This window comes from Budorcas taxicolor, chromosome 1, assembly GCF_023091745.1.
Source record: "Budorcas taxicolor isolate Tak-1 chromosome 1, Takin1.1, whole genome shotgun sequence".
Taxonomy (NCBI): Eukaryota; Metazoa; Chordata; class Mammalia; order Artiodactyla; family Bovidae; genus Budorcas; species Budorcas taxicolor.
The window spans coordinates 109,138,800-109,165,867 of NC_068910.1; the positions used below are offsets into that span (position 1 = coordinate 109,138,800).

The window sequence follows — 27,068 nt, forward strand, 5'->3', positions numbered from 1 at the left end:
TTAGACCGCACCTCATTTTGTACCCTGCAACCAAGAACTGATGCAAGCCCTGTTTGAGATTTAAGTAATAAGAGCATGCCCTCTTCTTTGACAGTCATGACCCAAGGCACTGCAGAGACTTGCTATTATTAACGCTGTGTTGAACTTTAACTTGAATGCCTGCCTGTTCCATTCAGTGTCATATGAGACATGAGGGCAAAATGCTGAGGAAACTTAAAAGCAACATTCAAATGTATGATGATATTTATTATGATTAATCAAGGTTTTTGTTTTGTGTTATGCAGATGTTAAGAAAAATCTCATACTTCGTTAAAATTTGTTAGTTTTCTCTAAGTGCTATCACTTAATCTGATTGGTGGGGAGGGGCAGGAGGAAGGAGCTTGTTCATGTCTTTAGCGAGTATATACTTCCTAACCAGTTAGGCATCAGGTCCTCTGCCAGGCAGACTCACCACTAGCCAGGTGCTCCATTCTGTGTATTATTTTGCATAGCCATCACAGCACCGCTTTAAGTTACTCCTGTGCATGCAAATTGTCTGCTAGGCTCTTCTGTCCAGACAAGATTACTGGAGTGGGTTGCCATCCCCTCCTCCAGGCGGTCATCCAGACACAGAGTTTGAACCTGCGTCTCTTATGTCTCCTGCATTGGCAGGCAGGTTCTTTATCACTAGAGCCATCTGGGAAGACCAAGCTGGTCTTGAATTGGTGATCAAATAAGAAAACCAAAGCTCACAATAATTAGCTTCCCTACAGTCTCCTGGATGATAAATATCAGACTCGGAATTCAAACTTCGATCTGAGTCTCACTGAAACCCATGCTCTTTATTTTTAGCTATTATCATTGAAATAATTTCAAACTTACAGAAAAGATACATGAATAGTAAAGAACTCCTGTGTACTCTTCATTCAGGTTCTCCAAATTTTAGCATTTTGCCACATTTACTGTCTCTCTCCCTTTTTTCCTCTAATCTCCCTCTTCCCACCTATCCCCTTGTGTTTATATACGTGTGTGTGTTTTTCTGAATCAACTTATGTGCTTCAATGTTATTATCCTAAAAGCAAGTACACTTTTCTACATAACTATAATATGACTATCAAATTCAGTATATTAATATTGACACCAAATTATTTTCTAATCCATAGTCCCCATTCAACTTTTTACCAACTATCTCATAGTATTATTTGCAGAGGGAAATTTTATTTTTCTTTTGTTCCAGGATTATGTGTAGCATTTAGTGGTCATGGCTCTCCCTCAATCTGAACAGTTTTTCAGTCTTTCTTTGTCTTTGGTGATGATGTTTTTGAAGAGTTGTCTGAGGAGGCTATACAAATAGCTGAGGAAAGAAGAGAAGCTATAGACGAAGGAGAAAGAGAAAGATATACCCAACTGAAGGCAGAGTTTCAGAGAACACCAAGGAGAGAGAACAAGCCCTTCTGAAATGAACAATGCAAAGAAATTTAGTTCAGTTCAGTTCATTTTAGTTGCTCAGTCATGTCCAACTCATTCAGACCCCATGGACTGCAGCACACCAGGCCTCCCTGTCCATCACCAACTCCCGGAGCCTAATTGAACTCATGTCCATTGACTCAGTGATGCCATCCAATGATGTCATCCTCTTTCGTCCCCTTCTCCTCCTGCCTTCAATCTTTCCCAGCATCAGGGTCTTTTCAAATGAGTCAGCTCTTCGCATCAGGTGGCCAAAGTATTGGAGTTTCAGCTTCAGCATCAGTCCTTCCAAGAAACAATGCAAAGAAATTTAGTTCAGTTCAGTTCATTTTAGTTGCTCAGTCATGTCCAACTCATTCAGACCCCATGGACTGCAGCACACCAGGCCTCCCTGTCCATCACCAACTCCCGGAGCCTAATTGAACTCATGTCCATTGACTCAGTGATGCCATCCAATGATGTCATCCTCTTTCGTCCCCTTCTCCTCCTGCCTTCAATCTTTCCCAGCATCAGGGTCTTTTCAAATGAGTCAGCTCTTCGCATCAGGTGGCCAAAGTATTGGAGTTTCAGCTTCAGCATCAGTCCTTCCAAGAAACACTCAGGACTAATCTCATTTAGGATAGACTGGTTGGATCTCCCTGAAGTCCAAGACACTCTCAAGAGTCTTCTCCAACACCACAGTTCAAAAGCATCAATTTTTCAGGGCTCAGCTTTCTTTATAGTCCAGCTCACATCCATACATGACTACTGGAAAAACCATAGCTTTGACTAGACGGACCTTTGTTGGCAAAGTAATGTATCTGTTTTTAATATGCTGTCTAGGTTGGTCATTCCTTCCAAAGAAATCCCAGGGCTGATCTCCTTCAGAATGGACTGGTTGGATCTCCTTGCAGTCCAAGGGACTCTCAAAAGTCTTCTCCAACACCACAGTTCAAAAGCATTAATTCTTCGGTGCTCAGCTTTCTTCACAGTCCAACTCTCACATCCATACATGACCACTGGAAAAACCATAGCCTTGACTAGACGGACCTTAGTTGGCAAAGTAATGTCTCTGCTTTTGAATATGCTATCTAGGTTGGTCATAACTTTTCTTCCAAGGAGGAAGCGTCTTTTAATTTCATGGCTGCAGTCACCATCTGCAGTGATTTTGGAGCCCAAAAAAATAAAGTCTGACACTGTTCCCACTGTTTCCCCATCTATTTCCCATGAAGTGATGGGACCGGATGCCATGATCTTCGTTTTCTGAATGTTGAGCTTTAAGCCAACTTTTTCACTCTCCTCTTTCACTTTCATCAAGAGGCTTTTTAGTTCCTCTTCACTTTCTGCCATAACGGTGGTATCATCTGCATATCTGAGGTTATTGATATTTCTCCCGTCAATCTTGATTCCAGCTTGTTTCTTCCAGTCCAGCGTTTCTCATGATGTACTCTGCATAAAAGTTAAATAAGCAGGGTGACAATATACAGCCTTGATGTACTCCTTTTCCTATTTGGAACCAGTCTGTTGTTCCATGTCCAGTTCTAACTGTTGCTTCCTGACCTGCATACAGATTTCTCAAGAGGTTAGTTTATTGTGATCCACACAGTCCAAGGCTTTGGCATAATCAATAAGGCAGAATTAGATGTTTTTCTGGAACTCTCTTGTTTTTTCGATGATCCAATGGATGTTGTCAATTTGATTTCTGGTTCCTCTGCCTTTTCTAAATCCAGCTTGAACATCAGGAAGTTCACAATTCATGTATCACTGAAGGATGGCATGGAGAATTTTGAGCATTACTTTGCTAGTGTGGCCACCTGATCCGAAGAGCTGACTCATTGGAAAAGACCCTGATGCTGGGAAAGATTGAGTGCAGGAGAAGGGGACGACAGAGGATGAGACTGTTGGATGGCATCACCGACTCAATGGACATGGTTTTGGGTGGACTCTGGGAGTTAGTGATGGACAGGGAAGCCTGGCGTGCTGAGGTTCATGTGGTCACAAATAGTCGGACACGACTGAGTGACTGAACTGAATTGAACTGAGGAACCAGAAATCAAATTGCCAACATCCGCTGGATCATAGAAAAAGGAAGAGAGTTCTAGAAAAACATCTATTTCTGCTTTATTGACTATGCCAAAGCCTTTGACTGTGTGGGTCACAATAAACTATGGAAAATTCTGAAAGAGATGGGAATACCAGACCACCTGACCTGCCTCCTGAGAAATCTGTATGCAGGTCGGGAAGCAACAGTTAGAACTTGACATGGAACAACAGACTGGTTCCAAATAGGAAAAGGAGTACATCAAGGCTGTGTATTGTCACCCTGCTTATTTAATTTATATGCAGAGTACATCATGAGAAACGCTGGGCTGGAGGAAGCACAAGCTGGAATCAGGATTGCCGGGAGAAATACCAATAACCTCAGATGTGCAGATGACACCACCGTTATGGCGGAAAGTGAAGAAAAACTAAAGAGCTTCTTGATGAAAGTGAAAGAGGAGAGTGAAAAAGTTGGCTTAAAGCTCAACATTCAGAAAACGAAGATCATGGCATCTGGTCCCATCACTTCATGCAAATAGATGGGGAAACAGTGGCTGACTTTATTTTGGGGGGCTCCAAAATCACTGCAGATGGTGACTGCAGCCATGAAATTAAAAGATGCTTACTCCTTGGAAGGAAAGTTATGACCAGCCTAGCATATTCAAAAGCAGAGACATTACTTTGCCAACAAAGGTCAGTCTCATTCAAGGCTATGGTTTTTCCAGTAGTCATGTATGGATATGAGAGTTGGACTATAAAGAAAACTGAGCTCCAAAGAATTGATGCTTTTGAACTGTGGTGCTGGAGAAGACTCTTGAGAGTCCCTTGGACTCAAAGAGATCCAACCAGCCCATCCTAAACAAAATCAGTCCTGAGTGTTCCTTGGAAGGACTGATGCTGAAACTGAAACTCCAATACTTTGGTCACCTGCTGTGAAGAACCAACTCATTGGAAAAGACCCTGATGCTGGGAAAGCTTGAGGGCAGGAGGAGAAGGAGATGACAGAGGATGAGATGGCTGGATGGCATCACCGACTCAATGGACATGAGTTTGAATGAACTCTGGGAGTTGGCGATGGACAAGGAGGCCTGTCATGTTGCGACTCATCGGGTCACGAAGAGTCAGACACGACTGAGCAACTGAACTGAACTTGCTATTGTGTGAGATGAATGCAATTGTGCAGTAGTTTGAACATTCTTTGGCATTGCCTTTCTTTGGGATTGGAATGAAAACTGACCTCTTCCAGTCCTGTGGCCGTTCTCAGTTTTCCAAATTTGCTGGCATATTGGGTGCAGCACTTTCACAGCATCATCTTTTAAGATATGAAATAGCTCAACTGGAATTGCATCACCTTCACTAGCTTTGTTCTTAGTGATGCTTCCTAAGGCCCACTTGACTTTGCATTCCAGGGTGTCTGGCTCTAGGTGAGTGATCATACCATCGTGATCAATGCAAGAATATGCGAATTGAAAAATGCAAAGAAATCGAGGAAAACAGTAGAACTGGAAGTATTAGAGATCTCTTGAAGAAAATTGGAGCTATCAAAGGAACATTTCATGCAGGGTGGGTGTGATGAGAAAGAAACAGTAAGAACCTTATAGAAGCAGAAGAGATTAAGAAGAAGTGGCAAGAATACACAGAACTATACAAAAACAAAGGTCTTAATGAACCGGAATACGACTTTTTAAAATTATACTTACTAGTAGCATTTTGTGGCAATGCTATGTTAAGCATTTTGTGTTACTTAACTTAATTCACAGCAACCCTGTGGGAGAAATAATGTTTTTAATCCATATTACAGATGAAGAAACTCACATTTGGAAATATTATTAATAAGTAAACTTTGTAAACTTTGAGGTAATTAGTGAGGGATCTGAAATTTGAATTTAGATTAATCTGACTCCAGAGCCCCAGTTCTAAACACTTGGGCTACATGAGAACCAATTAAGTGTAATTATCCACTAAGATGTATTGCAGGAGGAGTCATGATTTACCAAAACCTGACTACAAACCCTCCTATATTAACTGCTAGCTACATGTGGCTAACTAGTACAAGAAACTTGGCTAATCCAAATTGACATGTGCTGTAGTTATGAAATACACACTGAATTTCAGGTACTTGTTGCAAAAAAGAATAGAAAATATCTCATTAATTATTTTTATATTGGCTATGTTGAAGTTTAATACTTCAGATATATTGAGTTAAATAAAATACATTAAAATTATTTTTACCTTCACTATAGCCAAAAAGTGGAAACAACTCAAATGTCTAACAACAGATGAGTAGATAAACAAAATGCAGCATATGCCTATAGTAGAATATTATTCAGTCTTTAAAAAAGAATGGAAATCTGATGTATGCTATAATATTGATGAAACTTGACGAAAAATCTAAGTGAAATAAGCCAAAGGAACAAATACTCTCTGATTCTGCTTGTATACGGTACCTAGAATAGTGAAATTCATAGAGATAGAAAGTAAAGTAAGGTTACCAAGGGCTGGGGGGTAGGGCTAGGAAGTTATTATTTCACAAGTATAGAGTTTCTGTTGGGATGAGAGGAAGATTCTGGAAATGGATAGTAATGGTGGTTGCACAACAGTGTGAATGTATATACTTGATACCATTGAATTTTACATTCAAAAATGGTTAAGACAGTAAATTCTTATTTATATTTTACCATAGTTTTTTTAAATTGTTTTTATCTTCTTTTTTCTTTTTTACTTTTTCATGAGACTACTAAAAAATTTAACATTACATAGGTGGCTTATATCTCTGTCAGACAGCACTGCTGTAGTATTATATTTATGAATAAAAAGAAGTAAATTCCTTATCAGTCTTTCCCTTTTCACATGGTGTATTGAAGAGATTCTGGTATACTGCCATGGGTCTGAATCAGACTTTTCACTTTTTTGTTTACTCACCTTTGAAAAAGTTAAAGGGCAGCTTTTCACTGAAAGTTATACTAATAAGATATACTTTTGAGATATAAGCAACTTTATGAGACAAGTAACCATTTGTTGTTTTCATAATTTCTTATTTTCCATTTGCACAGTATCCACTAGGCCTCTTTCCAGAACTGATATAATTGTCTCAACTTGGTGGCTAAGCCAGTAAAGAAGCTGCCTGCAATGCAGGAGACCTGAGTTCAGTCCCTGAGTTGGGAAGATCCCCTGGAGTTGGGAATGGCAACCCACTCCAGTATTCTTGCCTGGAGAATCCCATGGACTAAGGAGCCTGACAGGCTACAGTCCATGGGGTCACCAAGAGTCAAACATGACTGAGCAACTAACACTTCGACTTTTCACTTTATGTATACCCTGAAATATAATTGTCATAAATTCCATCATGATTAAAGTTTCTTTGGGTCCATGGAATTAATATTAGTCTGACCATTAAATTTTGAAAACTGGGTCCCAAGACAGTCATTCTCTCCCCTTCCTGTAGCCCTCCTATCACAGTGTCGACTGCCAACGGGTATCTGCAGGGGAGGAGGGAACGGAAAGCTGGGCAGACTCGTAGTTCTGTGGCCGAACAGACAGCTGATAGAATTGTGAGGACATAACCAGAACAGATTCTCTAAAGAGTTGTGTTTCCGTCTACTCACAGGTGACCAAACAACCAAGTAAAGAAGGGAAATAGCAGGAGAAAGTATCCCTTATCTTTTAGTGGTCATTTTTTTTTCACTGATCCTGAGCTTCAATTTCCCCCTTTGTGAAGGTTCTGGACTGAAAGATCTTGGTTCTAGTTAAGCACTAATATTGCATGAGCCTGTCAATTGACGACCTGAAAATGATTCCGGAAAGCACTAATGCTATGTATGCCTTTTACTCAACTCTTACTAATAGTTATCACTGTGGATGTCTGCAGGGTATTGAGAGATGTATCAGTATCAGTTCTTAAAAATATAGTGAGATTTAAACTCATTTTAAACTGTTTGTCCTTTTTTGTCTCTTTATTTCTGTGATCTGTGAAAAGAAGTGCAGGGGTCTCAGCAGCAGAGCTGGATCACTGGGCATCCAAGACAGTGTTCCCTGGGCATACCTCACTTCATGCTGACCCACATTCCAGACCCTTCCTTCCCACTGTCCTCTCCCGGCCCACGTGGATTATGTTCCTCCCTGGTACTCCCAAGGCATCCAGAGCTTAACTGTACCTTACCCTCAATCCCAGTTTAATTACAACTGCCAGCACACTTGTCTCTCCCCCTCTGCTCTGCATCTGGGAGTTCTTAGAGCAGAGAGCTTTAGCCCCAGCCCCAAGCACAAAGTCAGAGCTCAGTAAATACGTACTGTGTGGAGGCAGGAACACTGGTCATTTTAGTGGATAGAGGAAGAAGCAACTTTCAAGTAAAGCAGCTTTAGAATAGTGTCTCCGTGAGCTGAAAGGTCACGAAAGAAGAAAGCTCACATATTAAACCTATCAATCAGTCATTTTTAAATTCCAGGCTTTTAAAATGTTTCCTAGTAAACATTTACCAGCAGAGAAATGGACAGATTTAAATTTCACATATTATCCTTTCTTTCATCTTCCCTAAGGGTTGGATTAATGACTTATACGTAAAAATAAAAGGTCTGTATAACATGTATAACTGATTCACTTTGCTCTACACTTGAAACTAACACAGCATTGTATAGCAGCTATACTCCAATTAAAAAAAAAAATTTTAAAGGTGGAAAAAAAGTTCTGGATAATCCACAAAACAGAAAAGTACCTCCAGGTAAACAAGTCTGTTTAGGAAAATCTGGTATAGTGAAGGGCAGCTCTCTCTTTTGAAGGCCACCTGTAGACACTGTTCTAGAATTATACATGTTTTAGGGTTTCACATTTTTCTAAAGTGAGAATGATGCTAACAGGTTAACTTTTTTTTAAAAGATGAGGAAAATGTACTTTTGACTTTGGAATGTCATTGTTACAAACAATTTGTACTTTTCAGTTTCCAGGTGCTATTTCTTCATATACTTCAAAAATGTCAAAATACCAGGTGACAGCTGTCTCAGTTCTAAGGCATTCCTCAGGTGTCCTACTTTCATGTCTCTCTGTAATGTTTCTCTCTGGGCATAGTTGTATCATCACTCAGTAGCCTTGTTGATGCATATCGCCGCATTGCTGTCTTCACTTTTACATCCCCATTACTTTTCCAAATGGGTACTAGTTCTCCCAAAACTAGAGGAAAAAGGAGAGAATTCCAGCAACCTCTCAAACTGAATCAATGTTTTCTCCTTGACTAGAAAGTTCCTTTGTGAACAGGAAAATACATGAGTTAGAAGAATTTCTCCCCTCTCAGCGCTTCTTCTCTTGACAATGTTGTTTTAGTCTAGTCTTGTTTTTCCTTTCTAATGACACATCTTACAAAGACATGTTATATCAGCAAAAAGTTGATTCCTTTTTCAGCTCAAATCTTGGCTTAGTAACTTTTTTGTCTTTACTAGCCAGTTATACAAGTATAAGCACACCGGTTTTAGCTCACTTCCACAGATATTTACTGAGTGCCCGCAACATACCATGCAAAACTCAGAATGTAGTAGGAGAGACACTCATCACAATTATAATTTTGATGGGCTGTGCATTGTAATATAGGGCTTAACATAATGCTGTCTGAGTCTACTTGAACTGCAGGTCTGGGAAGCTGCACAGGGTGGAGGTGGGGTGGAAATATTTGAACTGAACGCCCTGGGGGAGGAGGAGTGGGTTTCTGCCAGGGCCAGGGTTAAGAAGGAGAGCATTCTCAACAGAGGACACAGTGTGAGCCCAGGCAGGCTGGCAGGAAAGCACAGGATGGGCCCAGCAGAGTCGAGCTGCTCCTGTGCCTGGAGAACAGGGGTGTGGTGTCCGGCCTTGTCTTAGGTAAAGTGGAATCTTTATTTGGGTCCAAAATGTTAAGAGCCTTGATGCGTTGATGCCAGATGTTATAACCACACAGACAGTGGGGAGCCACCAGAGGCATTTTAGCAGAAAATTACGGTCAGAGAGGTATAGTGGGAAACCTTCAGGATTTGGATCCGGAAGGGCTCTGTGTGGGACTCTGGGATGTTTCTCCTGAAAAGAAGCTGAGTGCTCATCTAATTTTAGCCTCATGTTTTATTCATGAAAATTGTGTAACTCAGGTTTAAATTTCACACCACTGGTTGCCCTCTACTTGACATGAAGCCTTAGAGAAGCCACTACGTCACAGATTCCCTAGAGTCATCCCTGGGTTTAAACAAGGTTGTCCCTGTGACCTGAGGGGACCACTAATGTCACCTCTGTGCACTTGACTGATGAAAGATGCTAGGACCTCTGTGGGGTGGAGAATGGGGAATGGGGGAGGCGGCCCCAGCATGGGGACTGGGCAGCATATGTTACAAGTGGAGTTATTTCAGCCCTGCCCGGAGAATCTGGATAGGCGGCTGCAGTGTGGTGCCAAGTGAGCTTGCCTGAGGTGGGACCAGATCCCAAGCAGCAGCTAGGGAATGGGGAGGAGGAGACAGGGAAAGATAGGAACTGTGCAAGAAAGCTGACCCCCATCCAAATAACTAGGTGCTGAGCATCTATAGTCCGAGCAGAAAAACCGAGTATGCTGAGGAAACCAAGGAGAAAATTTTATCCTAAGGGCTGGACAAATCAGGAAGTAATTGGAAAAAGTCTGCTTTACACCCTCTGGACGAGGAGCTGGGGCCACTGCAGGCACTCCAGGGAGTGTCCCCCAGCAGGAAGGCAATTCTAGGCTCCCTTTCTAGTATGGCCAGACCAGTCATGGTTCTTATGCACCAAAGAACCAGACAGAACACACTCCTGATATTATTTTTTAGTCCGAGGTGGGCAGAAGTGAAGAGCAAGGCCTGCTACCCAGTGTCCTTCTGAGTTTCCAGGCAACTCCATTGTTCAGCATCCCAGGCCAGGGCCACACGGCAGGGTGACAAGGACATTCCACTCGGACCAGCTTCTTAGGAGCTTCCCAGGAATACCTGTCACCATTTTTACTGTTCCGGTGCCTGGCTATAAGGTTCTTTTGTCACGTTTCCTGAGGAACAGTGTGCTACATGCGTAACAGCAGCTCTACTTTCAACCACAAGCATCTCTGAATGAGAAAGGGCTAATCCCCCTCTTACTCAAACTGTATTGTATGCCAAACCTGGTCTTATTAAAGCCATCATTTTGAAACTTTCTAATTGTAGCCATAAGTTAGGTCACCATTCCTTTAGCCTCTAAAGTTCAGTCAGGGTGGTCCTGGTTAAAATGAATACATGAAAAACCTCAAGCAAAGCCAAGATTTTCAGCAGTATAACAGTATTTATGGTAGTGAAAACCTAAAAAGATGACTCTCTTCTATTGTTTTTTCCAGTTTACTATTTGCAATTGTATTCACTTCATTTGTCTGTTCAACAATTATTTATTGCCTTTCAGCTGTGTCCAGAGACTGTCTTGAACCCTGGAAATACGGCACACACACACACACACACACACACACACACACACACAACAGACGTTATTGGCTCCTGCCATCTTGGAATTTAAAGTCATGGATGGGTCAAATAAATAGGTCAGGCAACGACGACTTGCAATAGTGCTGTGGTAGAAAATAAGAGAAAACTGAGGCAGAGGATGGAGAGGGAGGAGAGGGCCCGCTTTGGATGTCAGAGGAGAGCTCTGAAGAGGTGACATTGAAGCTGGACCTGAGTACTGGGAAGGAGCTAGACCAGGAGGAGCAGTCCGAGTGTGAGAACAATGAGCGCAAATGCTCTGAGGCGAGAAGGGGGTTGGCACGTTCCAGGAGCCTCGGGAGGTCAGTGTGACTGGGGTGCAGTGGGCCATGGAGGAGAACAAGGGAGGCAGAAGGGGCAAGTGGAGGCCAGTCACGGCAGGGCCTGTGCTTTGTGGTACGGAAGAGGGATGTAATTCTATGTGTGAAAGCAAACTTCTGTGGAGTTTTAAACTGGAAGATTGTGTAGTCCTGTTTATATTTTCAAAAGGTCTTTCTGGCTTTCATGTAGAGAATAGAAGGGGTCAAACTGGTTAGTGGGGGACCAGGCAAGGTACTGCTGGGTCATGCTCTGGGGTTTTTCTGAGGATAGTGACCTGAGATCTCATGGACTCTAGACAATATTATTAATTTTTCTCCACTCTGCTTTTCCTCCAAACACCAAGCCATTTCTCTCTTTGCCTCATGGTTCATAGAGGAAAAGAGGCCAGAAGCACTGTTTTTTAGGTGAGTCAGTCAGATGAGCTATTCAGGTAGAGTTCTTGCCCTAGCACTTTTTTATAGGAATCCTCCATGTCATTTTCACTTTGCAGGTCAGTTAAATTCATGCCAGCTTTCCACTGTTCTTCAGCTTTGTTCCCAGTATGCAGAAAGTATTCAGTAAATGTTTTGTTTGTTAGATTGATTTGACTTGGATTCCCAGTAGTGTGAGTAGAGGGAGAATTAGAAAGGCCGATGAGGTCCTCTTAACTTCCTCTCTGGAGATGGTGTATCAGTGGGGTTACCAGGTCTCTTAAAGAGTTAGTATTGTCAGTCTGTGGTGAATACAATTCAGGGTGAAAAAAAAAATGACTCCTCTAGAATAAAAGGTGCTGTGTATGTGCGAAAAGTTTTTTAAGAGCATCTGGTTAGAATTTAATATGACTGAAAAGCATTGCTGTTTTTTTCATGTTTCAGTTACCCGAATATGGCTAAAAGTGTGCTTTGGAGATTTTCCAAAATAAAAACTCTTGAGGTGAGAGAAATTTCAGCCCCAACAATAACTTGAAAATTGGAAGTTGGAATAGCAACTGTTTTTTCAACTGTCTTAACTCTGTCACCAACACTATGATGATTTGATTACATGTGACAAGTCTGGTTTCTGGCCATTAAACTGCACATTTCAGCTATAGGCATCAGTCTTTCCCTTGTTTTCTTTCACTGTGTGTTGATTTAGGGGCAGAAATGAGAATGATGGGAGAAAGAAAGAGGTTGGGGAACTCTGGCCTTCCCATCGGCCCCCAGGTCACACAGCTGGTGACCTTGACCCTCTCAGCAGCTTCATGATTCAGGGCCAGCAGCAAGCCAGTCATGGGGTAGATGTCTTCTTTCCGTCCACCATTGTTATTTAGGTGCCACTAGCTTGTTTGAATATCACGGACATCCCGTAAGGGGAGAAACATCCCCAGACGGCAGAATGCCCCGTGGGAGCCATGTGAGAAGGGAGGGGACAGCACTCATCAGCAAGGTCACAGACATAAAGCTCTTGGTGCACTGCCTGGCCCAGAGCAGTCCCGTAGCATAGGGTGACAGCACCTGCTGACGCCATTATTTTTATTATTGATGAGTCTCATGTGGTCAGGTTCCAGCTTTTTTATCCTGTTTCTACTGTTTTTTCTGCACCCTCATCAACCTCTCGGGCAACTGTGTGACACCTCCGTTAAGGAAGGGCTGTTGTCCTAATTTACTCCCTGTATTTGAGAGTCATTCCTGTTCATGGTACTCTCATTAATCCAACATTTCCATCTGGCAAGTGACATTCCTTCTTACTGCCACTCTGAATGTCTTTATTGTGGGAGATATATGTCTTCAGAAGTCCAAAGATACATACATCCACCATTCCATTCCCACCTGGCTTCCTCCTCTTTGCCTTACAAAGGGTGGTTTTGTTAGCATCTCAGCTCCGAGTTTCTTGTGACAGGACGCAACTATTTCTTCAGGCATCTTATCCACTGGCTATCCTCATTTTGCTGGAAAGGGAGAGTATGACACATCTGATCTCTCACTTTAGAAAGGAAGGTAAATCGTTTCAGTTAGGGGCCTGGGAGACACATCTATTTGTAAAAGAAAGGAGCTGCTATTTCTCTGGCTATCTGCTTCCTTCCCTCTGCCCCCAAGCCCATACTTGGAAGTTGTGGCTGAGCATCTTGCTCAACGAAATAAATATTGGGTCAAGTAATTAGCAGGCAGAATTACATTTGGGGTGTAACCTGACTCTAATTGCTGACCTCAGAGAATTAATTTCATATGACATAGCACCTTAGTGCTGGCTTAGAAGTTTCCACTCATCTTTGCCTTTCATCCAGATTGCTTTTTCTATTTTTGGGCTTGTTGTGTCAATGAGTCAGGTGGCTCCAGACTCTTCTTGTGGATGCAAGGGGTATTCCTGACCTGGATTTATTTTTCTGCATACATAAATTATAGAAAGGAAAAACTCTGTGCTTGTTCCTTGTCGTAAAAGTAAGGGAAACTGGATGGTTGAGTGAAGAGAGTATAAAATAGCCAGTATAAATAAAACCTGGCCTTGGGACCTGAAGGCACAAGATGTACAATACAGAAACTGGCCGTCCAACATAGTCATCAGTAGAAACGTAAGAGATAAAAAGGTCGTGTTAATATTTGCCACCAAGTGCTAATCATGAAGTTAAAATAATTTACAAAACAAGATGAACTATCACTACGAAGACCTTTTTCTGTCTCTTCCCCTTAGCAGGTATGGAAATAGTCACCCTGCCTGTCTCCCTTGGTCCTAAAGCTGTTTCAACAACTAATGAGTTCACTAGGGTCTCATCTGCTTTGGTTTCTGTAAATAGAATTTGCTACAGGAGTTCAGAGAGGTGGTCTACTTTTCATGTTCTTTAAACCATGACATGATAGTTTCTCTTGTGTGAAAATCAGAATTACCTTTTAAAGCCTAGTTGTGTGCATGCTTAGTCAGTCAATCGTGTCTTACTCTTTGTGAACTCATGGACTGTAGCCCACCAAGCTCCTCAGTCCATGGAATTCTCCAGGCAGGAATATGGAGTGGCTAGCCATTCCCTTCTCCAGGGAATCTTCCTGACCCAGGGATCCATCCCAGGTCTCCTACATTGCAGGCAGATTCTTTACCATCTAAGCCACCAGGTAAGCCCCTTAAGGCCTAAGTTCAAAGCTGTTAAACTATAAAAGAAGTTGCTATGCATTTTGGCTTATGTTGTAATTAAGAACCCAAAGCCATATTTCTGAGGAATTGATTGTTTTGCTACTGCGATTAGTTTTTAGCAAGTGGCCACTCTGAATAGTGTTATGGTTTCCTTTTTTTCACATTGACAGCTAGAAACTTAGAGTCCAATTTGTGCCCCATCAGTAACAAATATGTATGTCATTATAACATCTTTAGTGTAACTCTTGGATTGATTTCAGTTCTAATACTTATTTTTCTTTCACATTCACTCCCACTTTTATACTTTTTTTTTTTTTTTTTTTTGTAGCCTTGTAAGCTGCCTTGAGGAGAAGGAAATGGTAACCCACTTCAGTACTCTTGTTTGGAAAATTCCATGGATGAAGGAGCCTGGTAGGCTGCAGTCCATGGGATCACAAAGAGTTGGACACAACTGAGCGACTTCACTCACTCAAGCTGCCTTGAATCCTTTCTAGAATAAGATGGCCCATAATTAACTCAAATAGCTAGATATTCTTTAAAACTGAAAGAAGGAAGTTAGGAAGGAAGAGAACTAAGGAAAAAAAGGAAGGAAGGCAGGCAAACCATGCAAGTATCAACAGTTTAACCTCCTTAAGCCTCAGTTTCCTCATCTGCTGCTGCTGCTGCTGCTAAGTCACTTCAGTTGTGTCCGGCTCTGTGCGACCCCATAGATGGCAGCCCATCAGGCTCCCCCATCCCTGGGATTCTCCAGGCAAGAACACTGGAGTGGGTTGCCATTTCCTTCTCCAATGCATGAAAGTGAAAAGGGAAAGTTAAGTTGCTCAGAAGTGTCTGACTCCTAGCGACCCCATGGACTGCAGCCTACCAGGCTCCTCCTCATCTGCCCTCCAGCATTTTCTTGGGCCTCAAAATTATTTTTAGATAACAAATGTAAACACACTTGATAGGTTACAGAGCTCTGTGACACTTTGTTGTGATTATTTTAAATCCATTATCAATTAAGGCGATTCTCCAATGCCAGTGCCAAGCCCTTTACTCAGTCTTCATCTCCACCCAGAAGATGGCGCTTCTCAGGAAGTGTCTACTCTGAGATCAGAGCCTTCTTGGGATTCCTTAGAGCAGAGAACCATAATCCTTGGAGCACCACAGAGGCAATGTCCTCTCTTCAAGCACGTCTCTGAAACCTCGAACTTGACAGAGTTCCATAGCTCAGATGGGCCAGGGGCCAGGACCATCTAGATCACCAAGCCAAGAAAATAACTGATCAACAAATCCACTTACCTTAGGATCTCAGACTCTGCACAGAATTCCCCAATACCATCCCTTCCGCTCCACACATGTTCCCATTTAGATTTGCGGATTCCAACGATATACCATCTCCCACTTAAAGACTTATAGAGCAATCATTTTGTTGCTGACCCAGTCCCCAAATTAGAACCTCTTGGTGGGGGAATATTTGTAGAATGGTGAGAAGGGCATGGAGACAGCCTTTGGTGATTACTGCTTAACCATCATTACTAATGATGTTAAAAATAGTTCTCAAGGGAATTGAGGCAGGGGGGCAAAAAAAACTGAGAACCATAGTTCAAATGATCCATCCTTGTCAGAGGCCTGTTATCTCTGTAAAGCAGATTCTGGACAAGTAAAGGCTTCCATTAGGTCCCATCAGTGTCATAATCAAGGCCAGACTTCTTAGCGTAGAGAATAGGAAGCAACACACAGCTGAGGATCTGAGTGAAAGCTGTAGCTGGGCTATCTGTGTGGGAACCTTAATGGGCAAGAACCCTGCGTAGGGTCCTGCACCTTGCCAAACCCCGGTTCTGAAAACTGGAGATGGGTGTGATTAAATTAAACTGTCCAGATAAAGTGCTTAGCACTGGTGTGCTAGAGGGTGGGAGAGGGAAGGGGGTGGTCTTTATGGTCCGGGCCCAGCCCTCCTTTACGGCTTAATGTCCCCTGAGTGCACCTCACCCAGAAGGACATACCCCAACCCTCATATCTGTGACTTTGCACATGTCGTCCTGGAAGGCCATTCTTTTCCTGGTCTTTGCACTGAGCATTTCCTACTCTTGCTTCAGCATTCCAATGGGAGTCACTTCTTTCTGAAGGTCTTCCATGGTAACACGTCCTCAGCCCAGCAGAGTGCAGGGCTCTGACCTCCCTGCCCCCCTACTGCGGCATACTCTGCACTTGCATTTTAATTATGTTTGTCATGAGATTTACTGTTGACGATTATTTCATTAAGAAATCAAAAGGAACTCTAATTTATCTTAAAAAGAACATGATTTCATATGGTAGACAGGTTGTTAATGTTTTATTTTTTTACAACTTTAAACACAATTATAAATTCTGTGTTGTGAAAGAGAAGTCAAGATAGCTAAATGCATGTTTTTTATTGAGATATGTAATTAACATGTATTAAGGTTCTCAAATGTTTAGTCAGTTTTGACCCAGAGCATTTCAGTCACACCCGAAGTTCCCTGAGCTCCTTACCCAGTCAATACCTGCCCCACCCTCACCCTCCCTACCAAAGCCACCCCAATCTGATTTCTGCCATCCCATATTAATGTCGCCTACTCCAGAAGTTCGTATAAATGAACTCAAGCAGGCTGTGTTTCACTGTATCTTGTTTCTTTCACTCAGCTCTCACTACTTGCTTTCGAGATTCACCTCCCTCGCTGTATTTATCAATAGTCCATTCCTTTTATTGCTCACTAGTGTTCCATCATACGAATATACCAGAGTTTATTTATCTCTTCTCCTATTGCTGAACATCTATCACGTTTTTTCATCTTATTGTTTAAATTGTTGTACAGTAACATTATCCTTTTTTTCTTCTGACATACAGGTCTGTGAATTTTAACATGCTTACAGACATGTATGACCAGCGCCACAATCAGTATGCAAACAGTCCTGTCACCTTAGAAAACTCCCTGGTGCTCGCTTTATAGTCCTACCCTCCTCCCACCCCAAGTCCCTATGCACACTGCATTTTAATTGCTTATACACATCTGTTGTTCTCACTGTACTATCAACTTTACAGAGTAAGGATCCTTCTTTATTCCTCTTGCCTCATCTATGCTTAGCACAGTACCTGGTACATACTGCTGCTGCTAAGTCACTTCAGTCGTGTCCGGCTCTGTGCGACCCCATAGATGGCAACCCATCAGGCTCCCCCATCCCTGGGATTCTCCAGGCAAGAACACTGGAGTGGGTTGCCATTTCCTTCTCCAATGCATGAAAGTGAAAAGTGAAAGTGAAGTCGCTCAGTCGTGTCTGACTCTTCGCGACCCCATGGACTGCAGCCTACCAGGCTGCTCTGCCCATGGGATTTTCCAGGCAAGAGTACTGGAGTGGGGTGCCATTGCCTTCTCCAACCTGGTACATAAGCAGGTGCCTATTAATTACTTGAAGGATGAATGAATTAATGTCCATGTAGCCACATATGAGAGCTTCATAGCTCAGTTGGTAAAGAATCTGCCTGCAGTGTAGGAGACCCCAGTTCAATTCCTGGGTCAAGAAAATCTGCTAGAGAAGGGATAGGCTACCCACTCCAGTATTCTTGGGCTTCCGTTGTGGCTCAGCTGGTAAAGAATCCACCTGCAATGCGGGAGACCTGAGTTCGATCTCTGGGTTGGGAAGATCCCCTGGAGAAGTATTCTGGAGAAGATCCCCTGGAGAAGTATTCTGGCCTGGAGAATTCCGTGGGGTATACAGTCCATGGGGTCACAAGAGTTGAACATGACTGAACAGCTTTCACAGCCACATAATGAATCCTCTCATAATTCCTAAGAGGCAAGAGTAAGTAGAAAGCTAAAAAAAATCAGTATTAACTCTATTCTTTTTAAGAAAGTCTTTAGGTCTTTTTTTCACAGAACAATAATTTTATAATTTTACGAAATTCTAAAGAGTGCTGCCTGGTAATTGGCCACTTGAAAAAATATGTTGGATCACACAAATGAGTGATCAACCCTAAAAGGAGTTCAACAAATGTTTGATTATACTGAAAATATTACTACCGGTTAAGTTTAAACATGGAAATTAAAAGGAAACAGTTAAACATGCTTCTTTGTCTATTACCTATTCTGAGGGTATTTCAGAAGTCTAAAATTCTTCCCAGAGTCTTTAATATATTTTCCAGGTATTCTTAGGTCTGTAAGTATTCTCTGCACTATATTTGGAGAAGCTCAGTATTCACCCTATTACTTGTGACTCAAGTTTTGGTTTCCTTATTTTCCACTAAACCAATGTCACCTTTATCTAAAATTTATTTTACTAAAGTCATTATTATTGCAAGTGATACTTGGTTCCTCCAGCCAGTTGTCTTCCCTGGAGTATATTCGGTTCTTTCCAGCTTAAGCTTTACTTTTCTTTTTTTCCCTCCAGTGTTTATTGGTGTTTCCTTTTTCATTAATCACAATGCTGAAATGACTCTGTATATATCCTTCCAATACTCTTAATTTTACCCACCACGACCTTATCTCTTACAAACTGAGCCCTTTGCCAGCTCCATGTCACATTTCTTTAAGCAAATAAATTTTTTCCATATGCTTACCATATACCCCTGAGCCCTGTTGCCTATTCCTTTTAAGGCAGAAATGGGGAAACAGCTGTTTCTCAATTCCTATAAAGTGTGTCCTGTTTTATAGATCATGCTGGACAGCTCTGTTTTGATGTCTGCAATATTACTTGGTCCTTGAAATTGCGAATTTCCTGGACCTGAGTTTCCCTTTCACATTTGGGAAAGAAAGATTAACTCTAGTAGGCATTCCAGTGTGTTATACAGGCCATGAGGTCTTCTCTATAGTTTGTTTTGGTAGCTACTGAAGGGTTCATATGGAAGAAGTGCCTTCTTCCCTACAGCACAACAAAGTTTTAACTGTTAAGATTGATATTATATGCTCATCTCATTCAGTGTTTTCAGCAGATGGTGATTTACTATAGCAGCCAGATTCTATGCTACATTCAGAGCATGCAAGGATGGAAGGGCACTGGGCTCTTGGGTAGCCCTCCGTCCAGAAGGGAGGATAGATACTGTGTGATGAGTAGTCTAAGTAAGGGATACCTGAGCTGTAACAACTACTTAGAGGAAGAGCTGAAAAACTCTGGGCCATTTTCTGACTGCCTGTTTCCGTGTACAAAGTTTTGTTTGTACATGGAAGTTTTGTTTGTAACAAAGTCATGCCCATTCATTTACATGTTTTCAGTGAATGTTTTCATGATTCAATGTGTAGTTGTGACAGAGTTTGTAGAGTCCCCAAGCCTAAAATATTAACTATCTGACCCTCTAATAAAAATTTTTCCAACTCCTGGCTTAGAGGAAGGAACACCAAGAAAGTGTATGGTCACCAAAGAATAGGGTAAGTGGAGGACACCTCGGAGAATGCCAGCACTTTACAGCATAGATGAAAGAAGAGAGTGCAAGTAGTGGGTTGAGAACCAAACCATAGTGCACCAGAACACAAAGGAGAAAACTGTATCAAAAAGTTGAGGGTCAACCTCAGTGCCAAATTCCCCAAGGCAGTCAGGTAAGATAAGATGATGGTTATAATGACCATTTCCTGAGAATTTGCTTGTGTGGTAGGCTGTACACCAAGAAATTTACATTTATTATGTCAGGACTGTGCATCAAGCAGTTTACATTTATTGTGTCTGGACTCCATGTAATACCCCTGTATGGTTGGCTCTATTAATATTCCCACTTTATGGATGAAGAAATTAAGGCACAGAATGAGCAAGTAACTTTACTAAAGTCACACAGCTTTAAAATGCAGAGGTATTGTTTTAATCTGGGCAGCCTGATTCCAGAGAGCCTGTATTTTTAATCCCTGTCCCATGTTAATTTGACAATTAAGGGATCATTGATGTCCTTAGCAAGAGTAATGTCAGTGGCATGATGGAAGCAGAAAGTGTATTAGTCACTCAGTCATGTCTGACTCTTCGCAACCCCATATCCTATAACCCGTCAGTCTCGTCTGTCCGTGGAATTCTCCAGGCAAAAATACTGGAGTGCTTTGCCCTTCTCCGGAGGATCTTCCCAACCCAGGGCTTGAACCTGGGTCTTCCATGTTGAAGGCGGATTCTTTACCATCTGAGCCGTTAGGGAAGCCCGATGGAAGTAGAAGATCGCTTCAAATAACTACTTGACAGTAATGTTTGCCATGAGCTACGCATTGTCCTAAGAGTTTTACACTAACTCATTTAACCTCTTAACAACCTCATTTTTCATATAAGGAAATCACAGCACAGAAAGGTGAATTAACTTACCCAAAGCCAAACAGCTATTGAGTGACAGAGGTGTGATGTGAGATTCTGGAGAGAAGCAGCTCAACTTCTATCCCTACATTCTTACTGACCTCCATCGTCCATGGTGCTTTCTACCTCCACCAGAGATTTTGGCCTGAATCTGGTGCTCCCTATTTTGTTACTCCCTGCACCCCAATGTTTTAGCCACTTAGAAAACTTTTTTAAAAGTTCAATATGTCTTTTAAAATAACATGATGGTGTGGTACCTATAGAAGACTCACATGCAGATCAACAAAACCAGACCCAGGAATGGGTATGATTTGTATTTTGATTAAATGAAAGTGCTAGAATAAGATAATGAGAGAAAAAAGAATCCTTCAGTAAGAAGTTAGGACAACTGATTAAATATGTGAAAAGATAATAAAGTTAGAGCTTTACTTTATACTATACAACAAAATCTACTATATAGGATTGAAGTTAAATGTTTAAAAAAGGATCATATAACTTTTTAAACTAAGTAAAAGTATCTACTTTAGGGTGAACTTTGCAAAGCATAATTGCAAGGAAGAAAGGTGACATGTTTGATCTCATTACAATTTATAGCATCTCTACGTCAAAAATAATTTTTAAAATTAAGAGATAAAACAAATTAACCTTAACATTGAAAGATTTGTAAAAATCTGTATTTGTATTTTGTATTTCAAATTTGTATTCTGTATTTCAAATACTAAGATTTACACAAAGAAATCACTAAAACCCTTCTTGACAAATTAACAGAGGTGAAGACCATTCTATTCCTATAAGATATACACATAGCTAATAAAAAGAGCAAAATACTCTCAGTCATATCAAATGAATAAAATTAAAATACAGTATCATTTTTACCTCTTAGCAATGTCTAAAAGTTGAGTATTTGCTGTAGTGTGATGCAAAAGGTGTTTTTATACATGTTGATGACTTTAAAATTGACCCCAAACCATCTGAAAAACAGTTCAGAAGTTGTTAAAACCCTTAAGAAACGTGCATACTTTCTGACAATGTGATTTCTCTTCTAGAATTCTGCTCTAATCAGAAATGCATAAAAGTTATAAAAATGTCTCTTACAATAAATTTACAAAAGCAACTTTTAGAAATAATCTAATGATAGAAGAACAGATTAAATATACTGTAAGTAAGCAATAGTTTGTCATATAGCCATTAAAAATATTTTTCAGTACTACTGACATGGGAAAATGCTAATGATATAATATTAAAAGATAAAGTATTTGTATACAACATGTAGTTCCAGATATATATGTGTATGTATTTGTTTGTGTTAAATCACTTCAGTCCTGTCCGATTCTTCGCAACCCCATGGACTGTGGCCCGCCAGCCAGCAGAAATACTGGGGTGGGTAGCCATTCCCTTCTCCAGGGGATCTTCCCAATCCAGGAATCAAACCCAGGTCTCCAGCATTACAGGCAGATTCTTTACCATCTGGGCCTCCAGGGAAGCCCCATATATATGCATACATATACTCATATATTGGAGAAGGGAAAGGCAACCCACTCCAGTAGTCTTGCCTGGAAAATCCCATGGACAGAGGATCCTGGAGGGTGGGCTATAGTCCTTGGGGTCACAAAGAGTTGGACATGACTAACACATACTCATATGTATATGTATGTATACACACACACACACATATGTATAACATATATATACATGGGCTTCCTAGGTGGCACTAGTGGTAAAGAACCACCTAGCAATGCAGGAGACGTAAGAAATGCAGGTGCAGTCCCTGGGTTGGGAAGATCCCCTGGAGAAGGGCATGGCAACCCACTCCCAGAATTCTTGCCTGGACAATCCCCATGGACCGAGGAACCTGTCAGGCTACAGTTCATGAGGTCACAGAGAGTCAGACCCGACTGAAGTGACTTAGCACCATGCACACATACTCATATACACAGAGGCAGAACAAAAAGTAGAAGTTATTGTATCACGATTATAAGAATATATCTCTTATTATAGTGGGACTATCTTTTTATGGTAGTACCAGATTTTTACTTTTCTGTATTTTCTGAGCTCTCTATGATTAGTATGTATGACTTTATATCAAGGAAAAAGGTAAAAAAAAAATTTTTAATGATGACCCCATCAAAATGATAGCAAAGGATTGGCAAATCAAGTCTTATTTTAATCTCTTATTTATTTACCACATTTGACTGTTACATCTGAGATTTATCCCACACTATCATGGAAGACCTCAGAGTTACAGTTCTGGAAGATCATTCCCAACACAAACCCCTCTCTGTATATTTCCCATGTAGTTGGTAATTAGCTGATAAGTAGCTTCCTCTGTGGCTCAGCTGGTAAAGAATCCACCTGCAATGTGGGAGACCTGAGTTCGATCCCTGGGTTGGGAAGATCCCCTGGATAGGCTACCCAGTCCAGTATTCTTTTTTTTTTTTTTTTTCAGTCCAGTATTCTTGCCTAGAGAATTCCATGGACTGTATAGTTCACAAGGTTGCAACGAGTTAGACACAACTGAGCAACTTTCACGAACATCCTTAAGCCCAGTTTAGCTGCAGGAAACTTTAAAGTACCTTTAAAGCAATAAAGTACCTTTTCCTAGGGTATACAAAAAGGGAGTTAAGATCTGGGTTTTCCATTGAGAAAGCTGGACAAGAAGGTTAAGGATCCTGGAGCAGGCAGGGCATGTGAACATTACCCCCACCTTTAACGGTTCACAGGATGCACATTAACAGCCTACATGAAGTCATCTAATAGGTAGTGGACGTCTCTGTGAAGGCCTAGGGCAGTCGTAACAGAAACAGTGGGCTTCTCCCTTCAACATTTCTCCTCTTGGGCTCATACTTTTTCACAAGGGTGAATGGATAGCAGGTCTAAGCAGCCTCGTAGGCCTTCTCCTTCTGAAATTTCTGTTCAGGGACATGACGTAACTCACGTAATCATGTAACAGGCCACGTTCACCTGTATTTTTTTTAATGTTATCCTATACCTCTGTACTTCAGCATTTCACCTCACTCTGGAAATTTTGACTTGTCCAGGGCATATAGCATTCTTAGTAGAAACTGGCCTGAACCAGAAGAGAATCATAAATCATAGCAGTATGACTTCATCCTTGCATAAATGGGAAGACTGTGGCATAAAATAAATGATTAGCCCAAGATCACAAAAGTTGAAACTAGAAGCTGAGACTTCTAGAACTTCCCTTTTCACTCGTCTATGCTGGAACTTCCCAAAAGGTGTGCACAGAGTGCTATTCTGGGAGCTGTTAACAGTTGTGCTGCAAAGAGCAAAGTTCAGGGGTTAAATAAACCCAAGGATGATCTCATTTCTGTTCTCACACTTGGAGAGTAGTAATGCATAATATATTAAAGGATCCCTGCAATAAGACAGATACTAAATCAGATGGGATGTGGGAATGACAAGCATAAACGAGGAATACCCTCGCTAAATCAGAATATATTTTCTCCCAAGCCAAAATATAGGATGGAAGCAGGGGTGGTGGGGGAGAGTTGCTAACAGATTCTGGGTGTGTTTATTTTGGAGGAGAGGAGCTAGTCACCAGAAGCAGCAGCTTCTGCCTCAGTTAGATGCTGCTGCTGCTGCTAAGTCACTTCAGTCGTGTCCAACTCTGTGCAACCCCATAGATGGCAGCCCACCAGGCTCCTCTGTCCCTGGGATTCTCCAGGCAAGAATACTGGACTGGGTTGCCATTTTCTCCTCCAATGCATGCATGCATGCTAAATCGCTTCAGTTGTGTCCGACAGAGGTGTCCAGGCACCTCTGTCCACAGGATTCTCTAGGCAAGAATACTGGAATGGGTTGCCATTTCCTTCTCCAGTTAGATGAGTCTTATTCAAATGTAAGAACATATGTTATTGTTAAACTGGGCTCTGCATACAAAGCCCTGTGATTCCAGTACCCAGCTTAATGACTAGTACCACCTGAGAGACACCTAGTTTTCTTTCTAAGTTAGAGGGGCAGTGGTATTGCACAATGCACGCTCGTGCTGTCGCTTCAGTCACATCCAACTCTTTGATACCCTATGGACTGCGGCACACCAGGCTCCTCTGTCCATGGGATTCTCCAGGCAAGAATACTGGAGTGGGTTGCCATGACCTCCTCAAGGGGATCTTTGCAACTCAGGGATCGAACCCTCATCCCTGTGTCTCCTGCATTGGCAAGCAGATTCTTTACACTAGCACCACCTGGGAAGCCCATATTGCATAATGGTTAAGAGCAAACTGAATAAAAACCAATTAGATCCAAATCCTGGTATGTTCTCTCATTAAGCACCTTGGGCAAGTGCTTCCATCTCCACCTCTGTAGAGATTATATTAATAGTAACAGTACCCATCTTATAAGACTGACATGTGAATTAAGTGAGTTAATATGTGTAGAGCATTTAGAACACTGTTTTGCTCAAAATAAGGACTGTGTTATTATCATTAAGTTCCATGGCACCCTCAGTTTTGGCATTAAAGGTTGTTTTCTGCTGCCACCGCAGCCATGCTTAAGTGTGAGCATTTACACAAGAGATCAGGCTCTTGTGGCTTTGGGTGTTTTACCCCTTTATAAGGAGCCTGTCCTGTATATGTTTTTGTTTGTTTTGCTTTTTAGTTAAGTGGTTTTTTTTTTCTTTCTTCCAGTTTTATAGAGATCTAATTTTTTAAAATAAGGTCTTGATTATTATGCAAACCAGAGCAACATGAGGCAAGTCATTATCCAGGTTGGGTGACTTGGAGACTGGAAAAATCTGTCACAAGTATCCTGTGAGACCAATCATGTCCATAAAAAAGTAAACCTTTTCTGCCATCAAAACATAGCTCAGGCCTTCTTGGCTAAAGATGGGTCATGTCCACACCTTTTCCAGGCAGAGAGGTGGACCCCCATTATGGCTCTATGTAAGTTTCGGGTATATGACATACTGATTTGACTTACACACATCATGAAATGATTAACACAGTAAGTTTAGTGAGCGTCTGTCATCTCATATTGTTGTTCAGTTGCTCAGACTTGCCCAGCTCTTTGCGACCCCATGGACTGTAGCCCTCCAGGCTCTTCTGTCCATGGGATTCTCCAGGCAAGAATGCTGGAGTGGGTTACCATTCCCTTCTCCAGGGGATCTTCCTGACCCAAGGATTGAGCCTGCACCTCCTGCATTGCAGATGGATTCTTTACCGCTAAGCCACCAGGGAAGCTCAAACTGAAAGAAAAAGAGAGAATTTTTTTTCCTAATGATGAGAACTCTTCCAATTTACTCTCTTGATGACTTTCATATATAACATACAGAAGTGTTAGTCATGACGTACATTTCATCCCTAATGCTTGTTTATTGTAACTGGAAGTCCGTATCTTTTAACCACCTTCATCCAGTTCTCTCTCCCAGCACCCCCTCTTTCAGATGACCACAAAGCTGATCTCTTTTTCTGTGTTTTTGTTTTTGAAGTATAATTGGGCTTCCCTGGTGGCTCAGATGGTAAAAAGTCTGCCTGCAATGCAGAAGACCAGGGTTTAATCCCTGGGTCAGGAAGATGCCCTGGAGAAGGGAATGGCTACCTACTCCAGTATTCTTGCCTGCAGAATTCAATGAACAGAGGAGCCTGGAGAGCTACAGTCCATGGGGTCATAAAGAGTCGGACACAACTGAGCAACTAACACTTCACTTTTCCCTGACCTGTAACATTACGTTAGTTTCCAGTCCACAACATAGTCGTTACATAGTTCTATACGTGACAACTTGTAATGTATAGTTACAAGTAACTGGCAGCAAATTGTGCAGTGTTTAAGATCCCCACGGAAGGTGAAGTATTTTTCTTTGGTTATGTATTTTTGAGGTGATGTTATTGGTCTTAGTACTTTACCTTCTTTCAGTTTTAAAATGACAACAGTTTAGAGTTGTACCATCTAACTTTAAAGTTTTCTGTGGAAACTGGAAACATATTTTATAAACAAAGTCTGGAACTGTTGCTAGGGACATCTTCAGCTATGAAAATAGGAACTTAATTGGAACATTATTGGCTGTAGCAGTTCCCACTGGAAACAGCAAAATTTAGTGGGAAAAGGGATTCCCCACCCCATTCCCCATTCCAGTTGAGAATGCAAAGAAAACTTCTGATGGGAAGAACTAACTCACAGGGGACTTACATTCAGAAGCATTTGTTTTCTCAAATCTTTTGGAGAAAGGAAGAGAACATCTTAAAGAGCCTGAGAGTTGGAAAAGGTGAATCATGCCCAGTTTCTTGCTGCATATGCAAATGAAAAAGAAACAGATGGTACCTCAGAAAAACGAGACAAAATCAGAGAGACATATGCCATGCTAATGTAAAGCCTAACGAACCGCCACTAGGCTACAGAAGACTTTGAGTGGTCCAGTGTCCCTGTATCCAAGGTGGGGACTCTGCGGTCAGAAAAGGCCAGGAGGCTAAGGATTGAACCTGCCCAGGCTTCTCAGAGTAGCGCTTCCATACAGCCAGGTGCCCTGGATTGGG

The 27,068-nt window shown here is 41.6% G+C and overlaps 1 protein-coding gene across 3 annotated transcripts in view; it reads left to right on the forward strand.

The window, feature by feature from the left end:
- CMSS1 (cms1 ribosomal small subunit homolog) overlaps window positions 1-27,068 on the forward strand; it is a 399,921-nt gene that overhangs the window by 322,000 nt on the left and 50,853 nt on the right. The gene's annotated exons all lie outside the window — the stretch shown is intronic.